Raw genomic sequence first — 19150 nt, forward strand, 5'->3', positions numbered from 1 at the left:
GAGCAGAAGGGCTCTCCACAAAATGGACTTAGTAAAGGACCTGCTTTTAGCATGAGCTTCGAGTACAATATTGAACTAAAAACTTTCAAAACCTCTGCATCAAGCTCCAAACATTATGTGAAATGAAAGAATGTCCACAAAGTTCACAGAAGATAAAAGACTTTGAGGGCTGAGCTGACATTATTGGACTGGGTTAGAGCATACTAAAAGCTTGTCCTACTTCTGCTCCGAAACACACTTGAAATGCTTAGGGTTTGCCCATCTCTCAGTTAATATTTCCTGTATCTAGGCCTGGGTAAGTGAAGCCATAACATTGGGATCAAGTTTGCTTCACATGTCCTTCACAATCCTAGTGATAAAATTGGTGAGTAACAGTGAAAGTGTAAGAAGGAAGAGTTGGTTTTTATATGCCGAATTTCTCAACCACTTAAGGAAGAATCAAACCGGCTTACCATCTCCTTCCCTTCCTCTCCCCACAACAGACACCTTGTGAGGTAGGTGAGGCTGAGCAAGTTCTGAGAGAGCTGTGACAAGCCCAAGGTCACCCAGCTGGCTTCATGTAGAGGAGGGGGGAAACCAGACCGGTTCACCAGATTAGAGTCTGCTGTTCATGTGGAGGAGTGGAGAATCAACCCCAGTTCTCCAGATTAGAGTCCACCACTCCTAACCACTACACCACATTGGCTCTCTAGGCCTTGGGAGTCCTTCTATAATTAGCACTTGCAAGAAGCAGCATACATAATTTTTTTGCCCTATTGTAAAAAACACCAATTTGGGGGCTTTCTACAGCATAGTTAGAATTAGCCTCACCTACATAGACACTACTTCAGACATCACAGATGTACATTTATATGAAAATAATTTTGTCTCCTTACACTTTGTTCTTTCTAGGGGTCCTATTCCGCCAGTGGCAGCCAAATTACAATTCAAGCCATGAGAGAGTTAACCCAATGCTAAACCAGATTTGTATCGTTACAGTATTTGAACTGTATATTTAAAAATATATAGTGCAAATCTGACAAACACATGTGCCTTAGAGGGATACTCAGGGAACTGTGATGGACCGCAGCTCCCTTCTGAATGTATGCTCAGTGGAAAACCTGGGTTTTTCTTAATGTGTGAAACAGCCTTGGCAGCCCTCGGCATTAGAGAAAGCACCATAAGTTTTGCAAGATGTATGCCATATGCATGCATCTGATCATCTAACACTTAGGCAGACATGCATCTACAGACATCTTCTGTTTCCATACATGTGTTTTCAAAATGTGAGTAAGGAAAGAACATCAGAAGCGGCCCCGAAGGGAACTTATTAAGCTCTGTCTTATGTCTCAATGAATTATAGGTTTGCATCTGAAAAAAGTAATTGTTTGAAGTTTGGCATTGAATACTAATTTCGGGAAGCATCTTTTAGACTGGTGCTCCTCACTGAATTTAAATTTCTTTTTCATTTCACTACATTTTAAATCTTATTAATGTAGCAGAAGATAAGATGAAGTGATAATAGAATGGGGCGGGGAGGTTCAAGAAAAGGAAAGGAACCAATCTATTAGCAATGATTGATTCCTTCTGTTGGAACTCTTGATATGTAATCAGACATTATAATGTAAAACATTCCATGTTGTTAAGATAACATTTCTTTCCACAAGGGATGAGTCAGCTCTGGAAATGAACTACTTATGATCCTCATTGATCTGTATTATCTCTCAGCTAGTGACGGGTCACTTGTGGTTCCTGTTCTTCTGGACGAAGCATCTGGCATCCCAAAGGGATACAGGGCAGTGACCCTGGGCTATTACAAGATGCACACGGCTGGCAGACTAGAATACTGATTAAATATTAACCACATCAGACACATTATTTCCACTTTGCTTTGAAATGAGGCTTTAATTAGAATGGGGGGGAGAAAAATGAATGAGGTTTCATGCTTGTTGTCTGAAGTAAATATTTTGACCCATATGCCACCGTCACTGACGTAAAAAATCCCTGGAGACATTCAAGCTGCCACTCTCAGATCAAAGGCAGGTACCTTGTACTGTCTGCTGCTTTCAATCAGGCAAGGATCGAGAGGCTAAATCAAAGAGCTGGTAGGCTTGCTTAAATATTAAGAGCTATATTTTTGCTACATTTGGCCTCTGCCTTTTCCAGGCTGTCTTTCTTTTTCTTTTTTTCATTGTACTGGCAGATTCCTCCCTCCCTCTTCCTGGTATCTAAAATCTTTATTACAAGTTCTTATCCAAGCATTTATTTGATGCTCTTTATTAGCCTTTGTTAACCTTTTATTCTTACTAGCAAAATCCCTATCATTGCGATCTGTGTGAAAGGAAAGCTTGTATATTGTAAGGATACTTGGAGTTATTGCCACCCTGCCAGTAAAGGTAGGGTTGTCAGGTCCCTTTTTGCCACCAGCGTGAGGTTTTCAGGGCGGAGCTTTAGGAGGGCAGGGTTTGGGGAGGGACTTCTATGCCATAGAGTCTAATTGCCAAAGTGGCCATTTTCTCCAGGTGAACTGATCTCTATTGGCTGGAGATCAGTTGTAATAGCAGGAGATCTCCAGCTAGTACCTGGAGCTTGGCAACCCTAAGTAAAGGCAACAACCATTTCAGAACTGTTTCAGAATAGGAAATGATGGCACAATGCTCTTGGAATTTTCAAATATCTATGGTGGAAAACGTAGCGATTTGAAAATTCCTAGAGCTTCCTGATGTCACTTATGTGTTTGGAACAAGAGGTGATATCATAACATTCTCTGATTTGCAAATCTTTATGTGTGTGTGTTTTTTTTACCATTGACATATGACGACTCCTAAAGCTTTATGATATCACTTTCTGTTCTGAAACTGAATTGATGTCCTGGCTGGCACCGATCGCTACCATTCCCCCCTCATTTCCCCTCTGCCACTGCGCTAAGTCAGGGCAGAGGATGGAGCTCATTGGTGGGACGTTGCCAGCTGGAATCAGATATGTGGCTATATGTATTAACAATGAGCACAGGGAGGCCTGGAATTATGTCCAATAGCACTGCCCCCACCTTCATACATTCAACTTAACAGCACACAGCTAAATTCCTGAGTGTGTGGACTAGGGTTGCCAACTGCCAGGTAGTAGCAGGAGATCTCCTGCTAATTCAACTGATCTCCAGATGATAGAGATCAGTTCACCTGAGAAAAATGGCTGCTTTGGCAATTGAACTCTATGGCATTGAAGTCCCTCCCCTCCCCACCCCCTCCCTCTTCAGGCTCCGCCCCCAAAATCTCCCGCCGGTTGAGAAGAGGGACCTGGCAACCCTAGTGTGGACAGAACCAGTATGTACACATGCAGACTCTGTGTTGACACTAGTCTGAGTGTATATAGACTTGGGGAAGTGACTAACAGGCACAATGTCACTCCTCTTCTATGCATGTTCCCTGTACATGGATGCGTCTCTTGGTATAACCTGCTTCACAGGATTATTGTTCAGATATATATATTGGGAAGGCGAACCCTACGTAAGACACCTTGACCTTCTTGGAAGAAGGGTAGAATAGAAATGATGGAATATATCTTTTACTGTCAGGAATATTTGATAAGTTGTATAAGTTTTTCATTTTTCTCGTTTTTGATAGTTATCCTGTTCATACTAAAGATGTGCCTGCAAATCAGCCGAATAAGGGTTTCTTTTGAATTGCTGGGCTTTTAAAAACATTCCACTGTTTTAAAGATTTCCTTCTTCCCATGAAATTAATTTTGCGCATTTATTTCAAGGCATTTTCAAATTCCTCTGAGAAAACCAATATGTGCTTAAGCCATCAGTTAACTAAATAAATGGTTGCATTGGCTTAGGCATAAATACATTCTGTTTCTACGGCTTGCACTGCATGCTTTTCAGGGGGGGGGGAAATAGCAGTTGATCTATCAGTAAGAGTAAATAAAAAAAAAAAAAACCAGAAATAAACTTTCTCCTTAGGTTCCATTAGCTCTTTTTTATGATTTTAATATTTTAATATTACCATGAAAAGTACCGATTCTGAGTTATATCTAAGTATAGAAGAATAGTAAAAGATATGAAGTAGTAGAGCCTGATGAATATATGAAATAGTATATGAAGTAGTATAACTTGATGAGCTTTAGATAGTCAGTAGTTTATAAAATGTGTTATGCTGTAATCTAGAATGATTTATAAGAATGAAATACTTGATTTAAATGTAAAGTTTTGTTTCAAACTGTAGAAGGGTTACAAGGTATGCAAACTAGGTAATTTTACCCTTTATAATTCTTTCCTTTCCTCTTAATTTTCCCTTTTTAATTCTGTACCCTAAAAAACTAATAAAAATTTAAAGAAAGAAAGAAAGAAAGAAAGAAAGAAAGAAAGAAAGAAAGAAAGAAAGAAAGAAAGAAAGAAAGAAAGAAACTTTCTCCTTAGGTTCCATTAGCTCTTTTTTATGTTTTATCCATTAATGATTAAAAATCAGTTATGAAAAAAAACTTACAAAACAACTTGGATTTATGTCCAGTGCATAGAAATATAAACATTAGTGCAGTGGATCAGGTCTCCAGTTTATTAATGGTTGTCAGAAATGCCCTGAAGAAATGTCAAATCGTTCCTGGCAAAAGTTGAGAGGGAACTAGGACAGAGCATACCTTTGCAGACCTATGGCCCCGTGGGTCCACAAAAACATCAGTGAAAAGAAAGTAACCAATAGCACTGTTACACTAGAAGTAATTCAGTGCTACAATATATAGGTTCTACAAAAATTCTTGTGCTTCAGATTAGGTGGGGGTTAAGCAAAGTCTTGCACAAGTGTAAGAAAATATTTGGACTTAAGTTTTTCTGAGCAATGCCCCCAAGTGAAGTTTAAACCAGACCTCCTGTGAGTGAAAGTCTGTGACAGCAGGACTTTCCCCTATCTTTCCTCAGTTTCTCCCATCTGTCCTGCCCCCAGGAGCAGTGATCAAGCAGTTTGGGTTTTGGCATGTTTGTGAGTGGACATTAAGGCTAAATGTGAAAGTAACCATGCTGGATAACATGCTGTGGTTACAGTGGGACATGGCGGAAGGGGCAGCACAAGCCATCTGAGATAATTTCTACTCCTTCTCCCCTTTTCCTTCGCTGGAGTGATTCACACCAGTAGATTCTTTCAACAACACAGGAATACATTTATTGTCTTTTCGTTAGAAGAGCTTATAAATAGTAGTTGAGTGGGCAAGTAAAGGGTAGTGATTGTTTAAAGTGAAGTGGAGCCAAAGTTCTGATTTAGAAGGGTTACAGTTCCACACACTCAAGGTTATAGAAATGACAGGTTGTTGGAGAGAGAGATGGATGGATTTCACTAGGAATGGTTCTCTAAATCCAGGAATCTCAGACTCTTTCAATCCCCTCCCAAGTTACTAAAACACTAACACACTATTTCTCTGAGGTAACATAACCCATTTGTGGCAGGATACCTAACCTAATACTGCTTCTCTATAGGCACTTGAAACCCTAACCACCTAGCTGTATTGATGCCTGAACCTCTCTACCTATTTCTATCGATGCCTGAGCCCTATGTGAGGAATTTTTCTGTCATTGTCCATTTTCCCACTCACTTTCCCCCTCCCTTCTCTGACCAATCCACAGCCTCCCTTTTGACTGGAAATGCTAGAGATCTGTATGCACAGAAGGGAATGAGGGATTGGCTGTGACACATGGAGGGCAGGGCTAAAATCTGTCCATCACAATGTCATCTTTGGATCCAACCCAATAAGCTCAGATGCCTACCTAGGAGAATTTGGTAAGGGGAAATCTGGAAATTGTGTACATTCTGTTGCAATTAATTATAATTAAAGAGTGTTATTCTATTGAGAAATCTGAATTGTTAAACATTAGGGCCAACTGATCAAATGTTTAGCAGGGAGTCTGAAGGAGGGATACATCCTGCCTTTTCTCTTTTGAACAGTAGATTGGCATTGCCATGAATATTCTGATCAGAGCTATGTGCATGCACCTATGGCAGTGGGACTGGGGAAATAATAATGCATAAATCACCCACTGTTACGAGGAATGCCGGGGGTCTCCAATAATTAATGGGAGAATTAGCTTATTGGAGACTAATTTGAGCACTAACGAGAGGCTTGATTTAAAGCAGACCTTTAACCAATGTCTATGAGAGTTGAGCGAACCAGAGGAATAAACGATACAGGAAGCCAATTAATCTACAGACAGGTTGGTTTTATTTAGGGGAACGAAAAGGGGTACAAACACACAAAGGAGCAACAAGGCACAGTAATCACACACAGAGAGTCCTATTACGGATAGGGTAATCGGAGTTTATATCTACCTTCCAAGGTCTTCAGCGAGAGAGGCTGCAGCAGCAAAAGGATCGCTCAGCGAACCAGTGTTTCACGATAAGGAAAGCCGTGCTGTGACACGGGGCAGTCATCTGGATCCAAAGTGAACAAGTAGCAAATGGCTACCAAGAGGGAGGCAATACTTATAGTGAAAATCTGCCCTGAGGCAGGGTGACTTACCAGACAGGTGGTCTTGGGGCACAAAGGTAAAATTGCTCCTCAAGTGGAGGGAAGGTGTAGAGAGAAAGGAAGGGTGCTGAGTTAATTATAATATGATAGAATTATTGATAGCTGACAAGTATCAGGTGATTGTCAATATCAGGCAGCTACCCGGAACTGGAGGGTGTGAAAGAGGAGGATTTCGGAGATGGAATTAGCTTGGTCCCAGACTATCCCAAGGAAGGAATTCAAGGTGTGACAGGGGGGTACCATTGTCCTCTTGCTCAGGTCGTCAGGCAGATCTTGATAGGAAAGCCACATTAATGTTCATATACAGCCTACCTGAAATTGTGCATGGGAGTCTTTTTAGTTTCTTTCATTTTCATTATTAATTCCAAACGGGACTATTTCATTATGGGGTTGTTTTGTATGGCTTTCTTTCATTCCAGTTTCTTTTGTTCTTGTCGTTTTGTTTGCATAATTCTATTGGTATCTGATGAAAAAAGCTTTGACTCTTGAACTTTGACTCTTTACCCCCAAGCTCTTGTTGGTCTGTAAGGCACTACTGGACTCAAATCTAGCTCCCATAATTCTTCTGTTATTATTTCTCTTTGGTTCAAGTGGAAGATCCCCCTCTTCTTAGGTGTGTAGCTTCATGAGTTTCCATCTAAATTGGACAGCAGATCTCAGAAGCTAAGCAAGGTCAGCCCTGGTTAGTATTTGGATGGGAGACCACCAAGGAATACCAGGGTTGCTGTGCAGAGGAAGGCACTGGCAAACCACCTCTGTTAGTCTCTTGCCATGAAAACCCCAAAAGGGTTCGCAATAAGTCGGCTGTGACTTGACGGCGCTTTACACACACACAAGGGATATTGCAGTGCTTATCTAGGACATCCACAACACCAAATTTCAAACAAATGGAATAAAGGGGTCTCCTTTTTCAAGGCAATGAAATACACCCATGTTTAACATTAAAGTCAATGGGAGAATTGATAGGAAAAATTCCAAACCGTAACACAGCACAGTGGCCACTGAGCTTAAAGAACAGTAACACAAGGAAGAGGCAATATTTCAAAGCAAGAGTTTCAGTGAGTACCCACGTTGGTTTACAGTAGAACAGCTAGATTCAAGTATCACCTTAGATGCCATTCAGATTTTCAAGGTATCTGACGAAGGGTGCTTTGACTCTTGAAAATTCATACCCTGGACATCTGGTTGGTCTCTAAGGTGCTACTGGACTCGAATCTAGCTTGCTTAAGAAAGATTGTGAGAATATAACACACATCGAATGGAAACTATAGTAAAGAATAAAGCTAACTACTTCAGTATGTTATATTGGCTTATATTTGATTCAGAGTCCCACCTCATATCCTTCTGGATTAGAACACTTTACACATATATGCAATCCAACTGACTACAATCAAAAAAGCCCAGGGGATTTCTCAGATGGAAAACAGCTTTCTATGCCCTTATTAGAACATGCTGCTTGCAAAAGCTGCAGAGACAGTAAGAGGGAGGAGGCCAGAGACTGCAATAACTAAAGCTACTAATTTAGATGGGAAATTTGTTTCATCTTCATATTAATTATAATAATTAAAAACACCCAATTTTTGTAATTATTGCAATTAATAATGATAAAAATGCACAATTCTAGACCTTACATATAAATGCTCTAGAATTACAGAAAAACACACAGGGCTTGCTCATGGGCTTATGGTCAAAAGTAGTTGTTCTATAGTTGAGGTAGTATAGCGGCAGTATTGAGTCTTATGCTTACAGCTCGGGCTGTTAAATCACATGAATGATTGCAATTTGTAACTCTTCGGCTCCAGGGAACACTGTATGAAAGAAATAACCCCCCATTCTGGGTTTTCTCTATCTTGTGGTGGCTTTCCAGTTGTGGATTACAATAAATTAAAAGTCATTAGAATATTTCTTTTTTTGGTTTGCAAATGAGGTGCTGGAGTTTTATGGACCACCAAAAAGACAAATAAGTCAGTTCTAGACCAAATCAAGCCTGGAATGACTAAACTGAGGCTATCATTCTTTGTTCACAGCATGAGAAGGCAAGACTCAGTGGAAAAGACAATAACGCTAGGAAAAGATGAAGTCAGTAGGGAAAGAGGAAGACCCAACATGAGGTGGAGTGACTCAATAAAGGAAGCCTCAGCCCTCAGTTTGCAAGACCTGATCTAGGCTGTTAATGATAGGACACTTTGGAGGTCACCGATTCATAGGTTGGAAGTTACTTGATGGCACACATGTACATGAAATTAATGTTCTAGAGCTTAAGTTTTATGCAGGAAAGCATTCCGTCTACATGGAATGAAAAAGCAATTATTTAAAAAGAATAACACTTTTAATAGGTCAAACATGATGTGGGCATGGTGTGAGGGCAGAGTTGTATAGCTCATTACTAGTAATATCACAGCTATGACCAGCCATCTGCATCCCACACAGCACACATTATCACAGCGGATGCTCACAGAAGAAGTGTCTACATTTCCGGCCAATAACATTCTTCCATTTATGCTATGCAAGTGCAATAACCTTGCCTCAGAACTGTTACCTTCAGGTAAGACATCTGACTCCTGAAGCCCTAGCCCATGAATAACAGCAGGTGTTTGCGATGCAAAGAAGCTGTCAACTGGAAAGGCCCCTCATCATCCTGTAAAACTGTGCATTGTCCTACTTCACAAACAATGGGCTGTTTGATATTAGAAGTGAATAATGATCATTGCTGAGCCCGATTAGTACAGCATTTTCAAATTAACAAGGTCAGATGCAAAAGAACAACTGAAACGTCACCCCTCCTTCCTTCTTCAGATCGTTTTGATCACCTTTTTAATAGTTGTAGCGAAAAGACGTTCTCCAAATCCAATGCAAATGGTTTAGTGTATAAATAAACAAGCTGTTTATCTTATTAAAATAATGATTTGTGAATACGGAACAGTTTGAGAACTGCTTTCCATGAGACATAAGTGGCAATCAAGGATGCTTCCAGTGTTTCCCACAAAGGAACTCCCCATATGTCCCATCCCTAGGGTCATTGCCCTGTAGGGAGACCCAAATGGGCAGATATATGTGCACATCTCGCCTGTCCCTTTCCATGCTTCCACATTATGTGCAACTCCCCCCAAAAACCCCCAAACAAAGAACCGGGGCTAGTTCCCATCCTGCCTTTTCCAAAGAATGCGACAGTTGCTCCGAAATGACCCAAATAATTTTCGTTAATGGGCCCAACATTATTTTTCATTTAAAAAGAGACAAGTCATTTAATAAAATGTGTATTTAGTTGTGTTCATTAGCACTAATCAGGAGTTCATTAAACCTTAATCACATCCACTCAGGTAGTCTAATAAAGGGCTCAGCAGTAAAAGAGCACACTTTGCATATGCAGAAAGACATTTGCCCAGGGTAACTGCAGCTGTTGTAAAACAGGCAGCGCCTTGGATATTTGAGAAAGAGACTGCAGGGAAGAGTGCCAAGAGTTCACAACTGCTTCCATCACAAAGAAAAAAGTCTCCGGGATATGGTGAGATGGGATTTGGGGATTTCAGGAAGATTTTCGCCCAGCTCCGCAGGATCTTTGCAAAATTAATCTCACAGCGAGCAATCCTAAACAGGTCTATGCTAAATCCTGCTCAGGTCTGCTCAATGGGGCTTAGTCCCAAGAAGCTGTTCCTAGGTTTGCGCTGCAAGTTTATTTAGGGAACTCATATTAAGATTAGAATCCAAAAACACACACTAACCCAATAGTACATTCCACTGAAATCAACGGCGCTGAATTCTGAGCCAATATGTTTAGGCTTTGGGCTGCAAGAAACCCTTTGCATTTCCTTTTTCCCTGGCAGAATATTTGAAATGCAAAACTGGAAATGACTATAAATCTACGTGCCACTTTTTATTGAAAACATCCCTTTAATATTGGAGTGAATTGGAGCTGAAACAAGAAAATGACAAAAATTCCCCCTAAGGCAGGATCATCACCCACAACTCCTAATTCATTGTATAGTGTTCTAAACCAGTCTATAATTGCATCAGGATGGAAGAGGCTTTCTTTTAATAACATTGTCTAGTTAAAGCCTGCAAGAAATCTATGACTCAGCAGGAAGAGAATGGGATACAAGCCTGGTATCCAGAGGAGGGAAGAATATCATTACCACACCAACCTTGCAGTGCTCTTTTAGAGAGCAGAAGAAAAGAAGTCAGCTGTCTTCTGAAATGACGAAGTAGTGGACAAATGAATCGCCTATAGTTCTTTATCTCCTTCCAGTAGTTCCTGGGGAATGTGGGAACCTGGAGAAAGTACTGGTTTTGTAAAATTGAAGCTGAAGCCTTCTCAGAAATTGCGGTTCTTGGGTCTTACTGCATTGCCCAACTTTATGGCAGCTGCACAACAGTTTTGCAGCACCATGATTCAGTAAATTGCACACTGCTTTTTATTCAGTAGCCCAGCACCATTTTATCTAAAGAACTCAGGAGCACCATAGGAAGTGGAAATAGATTAGTGACATGCATCCTACCTAGGGTTGCCAACCTCCAGGTAGTAGCTGGAGATCTCCTGCTATTACAACTGATCTCCAGCCAATAGAGTTAAGTTCACCTGGAAAAGATGAACACTTTAACCACTGGACTCTGAAATTATTTCTGAAGTATCACTTGAACCAAATTTGTAGGCTTGCCGAATTTCCAGGTTGGGAAATTCCTGGAGATTTTGGAGGAGGAGCCTGGAGAGGGCAGGGTTTAGAGAGGGAAAGACCTCAGTGGGTTATAATGCCATACAGTCCCCTCCCCAAAGCAGTTGTTTTTCCCGTGGTAATGGATTGTTGTGGTCTGGAGACCTGTTGTAGTTCCAGGAGATCTCCAGTCCCACCTGGGGTTGGCAACACTAGAAATTTATCTCCAATTTTTGATCATGCCAAGTGAAATGACATTTGGTTAGTAGATGAATTTATTGCTTTTAATGGCCTGACAGGTCATACTTACACTATATCTCTATAATAAAGTGTTTCACAGAAAAGAAGGCTTATCCCTGTCTTTCTCCTAGCAGGAGCATTTCATATTCCCTGGCTTTCTTCTGTTTCTTTTGTACAAATGAAACCCTATTAAATGCAGCACAAGATATATGCAATAGAAAAAAAGGCATTTAGCAAATGACTTTCTGGGCATATTAATGCAATAGAGCTCTCAGTGTCTCTGCTAAGATAGCAGTATTCATCATATCCCCTCTAAATGCTGATGTGCAGGTAAGTAAATGGAGTATTTACTCTCTCAGCCTACTCTATTCAGCACTGAATTGCCAGCACACCAAATGGCTTTAAATCATTTGTATTTACTATCTCGATAGTTAATACCAGTGAGTATTCATCTCACTCGTCTCATGACATCTCACCGCTTTTGTCTGCTTTTGTTTACAGAAGCCTAATGCCTTGACTTACATCCCCGCATCCCTTAAATTTAACGTGTATGTGTACAAAATGAACTTCCTCTGCTTTATCTGTGGGCAAGGGGGAAATCCTGAACTTTCTCTAGGAGGCAGCTTTGGAAGATGTAATGCCGTCACGGCTTCTCGGTGTCACTGAAAACCCATTCTGGGTGTTTGTGAGTCTTATAAATGCTGCCACCTGGTATGAGGAGGAAGCTGCTTGGTGCCGAGCAACAGCTCTGTGTCTATAATCAGAGCGCAGAAACACACACAACAGAGAACTGCTTCGCACATCGATCCTGGAACCTTCCAGCCACTCTCGCCCCTCCAGTGTGCTAAATGGCTTTGCAGGGAAGAGTTGATCTCACTGTACTGAAGCTACAAGGAAGGTTTTACAGTCAGATGGCTAAAAGGATCCTTGAGTCTGCTGGAAACCGCTATTTGAACTAAATTCAGAGCCCAGACAAATTAATAACAGTTTATTGTTGCTTTATTGTAAGGGGGAGTGTAGTATTACAACTGGAAGGGGAGAACTCATTGGTTAGTGAGGTGATACTGTCAAAAAAGAAAATAATGGGACTTGTGGCATTCAGAAAAATCTATTTCTACCTTTGCGTAAAAGGCAGTTTATGAGGATATGGCAAAGGTACTCCTTTCACAGTGACTTACAGACACTCTGTGTGGGCTGTTTTACATTTTCCAGTAAAGCAGAGGAAAGGAGGAGAGGCAAATCAAATGAATTATGCTTCCCAATATTATTCAGCATTTGAAGTTTCTTACACCAAGTCTTATTTAAAGGGACTCAATGCTTGCCATTTCTTTATAGACTTCAAAAAACCTTCTGCATCTCATTTCCCTAAATTGTTTTTCATGCATTACACCAGATGAACAGAGAGCAGAAAACACCTGTCACATGTCCTCCATCTTTCCTGACCCTGCTTTATTGCATCATAAGCCACCCTGAGCCAAAGATAAAAGTGGGCTAGAGCCAGCGTGGTGTAGTGATTAAGGCGTCGGACTAGGTTCAAATCCTCACTCATGCCTTGGAAGCTTGCTTGGTGACCTTGGGCCAGTTGAACAATCTCAGCCCTGACCCTGGCTAGTATTTGGATGGCAGACCTCCAAGGAATACCAGGTTGGTGAGTGTAGGCAGGCAATGGCAAACCACCTCCAAAGTCTCTTGCCTTGAAAACCCTATGGGGTCGCCATAAGTCAGCTGTGACTTGATGGCAATAAATAAAGAAAGATTTTAATAAATAAATAAGAAACTGGTCTAGTTTGGAGAAATGCTGGAGAGTGAGTGGGGTGTTTGGGCCGCTACAGAATCAAGGTATTTCTTTTTAAGAATAATGGTATATGACTAGGGTTGCCAGCTCTGGTTTGGGAAACACCTGGAGATTTTGAGGGTACATCCTGGGGAAGGTGAGGTTTGGGGAGGAGAGGGACCTCAGCAGGGTATAATGTCATGCAGTCTACCCTCCAAAGCAGCTGTTTTCTTTAGCGGGACTGATCTTGGTTGTCTGGAGATCAATTGTAATAGTGGGAGATTTCCAGATGTCACCTGGAGGTTGGCAGCCCTATATATGGCAGATAAACTAGGTAGCTTCTAAAGTTTGCATCATGCAGTAATTATTGATGGGCAGCTTTATTAATGAATGAAATGGCTAAACTGAGGTTGTCATATGATAACATTATGAGAAGACAAGAGTCAGTGGAAAAGACAATATCGTTAGGAAAAGTTGAAGGCAGTAGTAAAAGAGGAAGACCCCACATGAGATGGACTGACTCTGTAAAGGAATCCGTGTCCCTCAGTTTGCAAGACCTGAGAAAGGCTGTTAATTATAGGAAATTTTGGAGTTCATTAATTCATAGGGTCACAATAAATCAGAAGCAACTTGAGAGCACTTAACACACACACACACACACACAGCTTTGTTAATCTGTTGCAGCAAAATAATAGTAATAATTAAAATGGAGACCAGTGGAACGTCAAAGACTAACTTAATGCATTACTGTGAATACAATGTGAGTCAGAACTCACTTCAACACATACTTCATCGGTTGTATCTGATGAAGCGAGCTCTACCTCACATGATTTTCTGCTGGAATAAATTGTGTTAGTCATTAAAGTACCACTGTATTCCTGTTTAAATCAGATAGTAGTGATCTCTTTCCCAACTTTCATGCACTGAAACTGTGAACATAAATCTGTCTGAACATGGATGTATGTATAGGCTTTGTTCACAGCTCTTAATGAAGGTTGGCATCCCACTGCTCTGCCCATGCATTTATACATCAGTTATAAGGATATAACTTATAAGGATATATCTTAGATGCTATTGTATAAAGGCTTGCCATTCATGGTTTTGTTGGCAATATCTCAGAGATTCCTCTACAAACATGCTCATCCTCTTTTTTGATATACAAACAGAGTGCAGTTATAAAAACCAGAGTAGGAGGATCATATAGATAGAGCTGTACGCATTGTAATATGAATGCCAGATCCAAGACATGTCTAAAACAATATAACTTCCATTAATGATTAAACTTTCTATTGTAAAATTTGCAGTAGTAAACACACAGATATTGCTATGTTTTGAATCTATCATCTTGTTTTCTCATTTTGTAGGTAGTATTAATTCCAAGTGGGAACAAGTGATCAACCTCAGCTCTTGAAGGGCTGAGATTCACGTTTTAATCTTCACCCGGTAATTCTGTGGTCCAGTGGCATGCAGAAGGTCCCAGGTTCAGTCCATGACATCTCCAGCTGCAAGGATCAGGTAGCAGGTGAAGTGAAAGATACATCTGCTTGATTCTCTGGAGAGATGTGGCCAGTCTGAGTAGACAATACTGACCTTGGTGGTCCAGTGGTCTGATTCAGCATAAGGCGGCTTCATGTATTTTCAGATCCAAACAAACACCTTAAACATATTTACAGAAAGCTGCAATAACAGGAAGTTCTTGTGCATTTGGAGAATAATGGGGTTTCATAAGCCAGGCATAGCAAGAGCTCTAGCTCACAAGAAAGGAACATTGTTTAGAACCAGAGCCCAGCAAGAGGGAAGAAGGGGCTTCCAGCTTCCCTACCACACAATTTTGCCTGTGGAAACAGCCTGGGAGGGGGTCCCTTTTCTCTGGCTCCACGCCATTTTCTGGAGTGACTTGATTGCAAGAGAGCTGTATAGAGAGTAGTATCTTGACTCTTTCATTCTGATCCTTTTTTATCCTTTTAACTTTTTTAAAAAAGTATGAGAGAAAAGTATGAGAATGATATAGAGAAGAAACAACCAGGGCAAAATCCTATCTCTGTTTTCTAGCTGCCCCCCCCCCCCGGCTCCTCCCCAATCTCTGTTCCAGGCTGGTTTTAGTTTAAAGAAAGCTGTAAAGGAAAGAACTGCAAAACTCCAGTCAGTTTTAGGGTTGCTGAGCATACGTTGCTGTGGCAAAGTTACCAGTACATAGATATGACAGGAGAGCCAGCGTGGTGTAGTGGTTAAGAGCAGTGGTTTGGAGAGGTGGACGCTGATCTGGAGAACTGGGTTTGATTCCCCACTCCTCCACATGAGTGGCGGAGGCTAATCTGGTGAACTGGATTTGTTTCCCCATTCCTACACACGAAGCCAGCTGGGTGACCTTGGGCAAGTTACAGCTCTGTTAGAGCTCTCTCAGCCCCACCTACCTCACAGGGTATTTGTTGTGGGGAGGGGAAGGGAAGGTGATTGTAAGCCGGTTTGAGTCTCCCTTTAGTGGTAGAGAAAGTTGGCATATAAAAACCAGCTCCTTCTTCTTCTTCTTCTTCTTCTTCTTCTTCTTCTTCTTCTACTACTACTACTACTACTACAACTACTACTACTACTACTACTACTACTACCACCACCACCACAACCACACCCAGCTCTTGTCATGAACCTGCAGAACAAATGTATTAAATTTTCACATACAAGTTTCTGAAGCAGTCTTTATTCATGACCAAGATCTCTTCATTTCTACTGAGAAATCTCACTGAGTCAGTGGGGCATTCCCAGGTCAATGGAAATAGACTTGCAACTTTCGTCTCTCTAAATAAAAGCAACACTTATACAACACAATGGATCCTTGATTCCAATCATCTTATCTGGCTGTTCTCATTGTATAAATAATAATACCGTAGATGAGGGGAAGAGGCTAACGTGATGCTATTAGCCATGCTCACTGTCAGAATACAAGTTTTAAAACTTGCCTTATCCCAGGGCAAAGCATAATTTTTAAACACAATCAGTTCTTTGCAAAATATTAAAAATCTTAGCTGGCAATAATAGCAGAATGGTGCATTAAGAATAATAAAACGTGATTGACAAGAGCACTTGACTGTGATCCTTTTTTTGAAGAACAATAAACTGCAGTGAAAGTGCGGATCAGATGTGCTGCATTTCATCAACATCCAAACTGTGGGGTTTTGCTGTCATGTTTTGTCCCTTTATTCAAATTAGGGCTGTTGAAAAAAAAATTTGGTTGAATTCGGATTCGGCAAAATTCAGCCCGTTTTGATTCGGGTCGTGCCGAAGTCCAAACTCCCCCATTTCGGATCCCCGAAATTCGGGCGAGATCTGGAGTTCGGGGGGAAATTTGCCCCCCCCCCCACGCTCCTTCAGGGGCTTTCCTGAAGGAACAAGGGGTGTGGAACAGATTTGTGGAACAGATTTGTGCCTCCCGGCACCTGTTTAAAGGCCCCCCCACGTGCCTTCAGGTGGCTCCCCCCACAGACATTTTCAGGTGGTGTATTGAAAAGGAATATTTTTTTAAAAACTTCCTCTGACTGATGAAGCATGCTGAACGGCATATAAGCTCTCCTAATACTCTCCTAACAGAATTTGTCTGAGTAAAATAAATAATTCTACCTTTGATAGTGTTGGAAAATCTGCCCTTCCTAATGGTGTCACTTGGCTACACATTAAGAGGGGGAACTGACCAGATAGTCAGATAGATAGATGGGAGGATGTTAACAGTTGCACCTCTCCCCTCATTTCCTGCCCTTTGATGTTTACAGCTATATTGTCAGGGACAATATCCTCTTCCCTCTCTCTTCCCTTTGCCCATCATCCAAGCAAGACCTAGGAGCCGGGTGCTCTCTGCGCCTAGGCCTTCCCACCCCGAGATGGAGTGGAAGGCAGATACCCTTTTATACCTAGAGAAATAGCAAGATAGATTAGGATAGAGAACCCTCATTTGTCCTTTCCTATCGAATGTGTATTTCCATAATAAATGTATTTTAGTTTGATTAGAGCACATGACTGATGCTCCCTTTCTTTTCACACACGCACGCACGTGTGGCTTCTGCTGATGCTAAGCTTAACGCATATTCCAACAGATAGTAACTTTGTAAATAGTGACAAATCAGCGGAGTGTGGAACCTGAAATAGTAAATGAATGTAAAAGAGTGCAATAAAAGTATTCTAAACAAACAATATTTACCAAATATGAACTCAGGAAGGAGACAGTGCGACTATTAAAGTATGAGAAAAGGAAGTTAATGGCTGATGAGGTTAATCTAATTGAAAGCTAGATTGAATAATCATTCTTAATAGTCATATGAAGAATTGAAGGTCATATACCAGATCAGATGGTGATTTTTTGGCAGAAGGGCAAAATATAATCATATATACTACAGAAATGCCACAACTGAAAAATTAAACTGTAAGATCCATTACACCCATAAATGTCAAGGAAAAAGGAAGGGGAATTAGAACTTCTTTTCAGTGATAAAGATATCTGACAAAAACAAAAAAGGTAGCATGAATAAATGAAAGATTTCTCTTCCTAGTAGCTGAATCTTGTAAAAAAGATTTAATGCCATTAACAGTGTACTGACAGAAGGGTCAAAGTGAAAAAGCTTTTTCCAGCCATTGCAGCATTGCTCTGGATAGGATGGTGATATATTTAAACGGGTGATTTGGTAATAGGGATGCTTTTTGTACCTCTCACCTCTGCTGTTTCAATCCAAAAATCTCAATTTCAAATGCATTTCTTTCTTGCACACACCAACCCACAATTCTTTACTTTTATGCCCACTTTGGTCCCCATGTATTAATTTTCCTTCATAAAATGCATACCTTTTTCAACATTGTAAAAATCATTATGTATATAAATATACATGTGTATAAATGACATATATTGTGTGTATAAATTGTACACAAAATCTGTGCACAAGCATACGGCATAAAAACCCACATACTAAACCAACAGCAACAAGTGGAAATCTGTAAAACAACCCCTATGAGGAAAGAGTGAAGGGACTTTGTGTGCTTAGCCAGGAGAAGTCAGAATTGGGGGTAAACATGGTGGTGCTCTTCAAATACCTGAAGGGCTATCACCTGGAAGAGTAGGGTTGCCAAGCTCCAGGTGGTGGCTGGAGATCTTCCTAGGGTTGCCAACTTCCAGGTACTAGCTGGAGATCTCCTACTATTACAACTGATCTCCAGCCGACAGAGAACAGTTCACTTGGAGGAAATGGCTGCTTTGGCAATTGGACTCTATGGCATTGAAGTCCCTCCTCTCTCCAAACCCCACCCACCTCAGGCTCTGCCCCCAAAACCTCCCACCAGTGGTGAAGAGGGACCTGGCAACCCTAGATCTCCTGCTATTACAACGGATCTCCAGCCAACAGAGGTCAGTTCACCAGGAGAAAATGGCCGCTTTGACAGTTAGACTCTATGGCATTGAAGTCCCTCCTCTTTCAAAACCCCTCCCTCCTCAGGCTCCCCCCCCAAATCTCCAGGTATTTCCCAACCCGAAGTTGTCAACCCTGTGGAAGAGGGTAAAGACATTCTCTGCTGCTCCAGAGAACAAGACTTGAAGGGTTTAAGGTACAGGAAGAAACATTATGAATGAACGTGAGGGAAAACTCCCTAACAGTAGCCCTGTTCCCATGTTAAAGTGAACACTCATACATTCCTGCCTGTACATGCATACATCCATTTGGAAGAGAGAGCCAGGGCACACTTTACAAATGAAACCAGGTACCACTAGCTGATAGGTCTGAGTGCTCTTTAATTTCCTGCTAATTATTGAGATGATTACTACAGTACTCAGTACTTCGCCCCACTGACTAAATTGGATGTACTTCTGAGTAGACCTGTTTAGCATTGCTCCCTTAAAGTGCAATCCTTTGCAGAGTTAATCCAGTAACTCAACATAGGATTGTATCATCCAATATGCTTCTCTTTTGCTGGACAATGCAGTGTTCCTTTTTTAATGGAGAAATCCTCCATTGCACAGTCCCCT

This window comes from Euleptes europaea, chromosome 12 (genome assembly GCF_029931775.1).
Source record: "Euleptes europaea isolate rEulEur1 chromosome 12, rEulEur1.hap1, whole genome shotgun sequence".
Lineage (NCBI taxonomy): Eukaryota > Metazoa > Chordata > Lepidosauria > Squamata > Sphaerodactylidae > Euleptes > Euleptes europaea.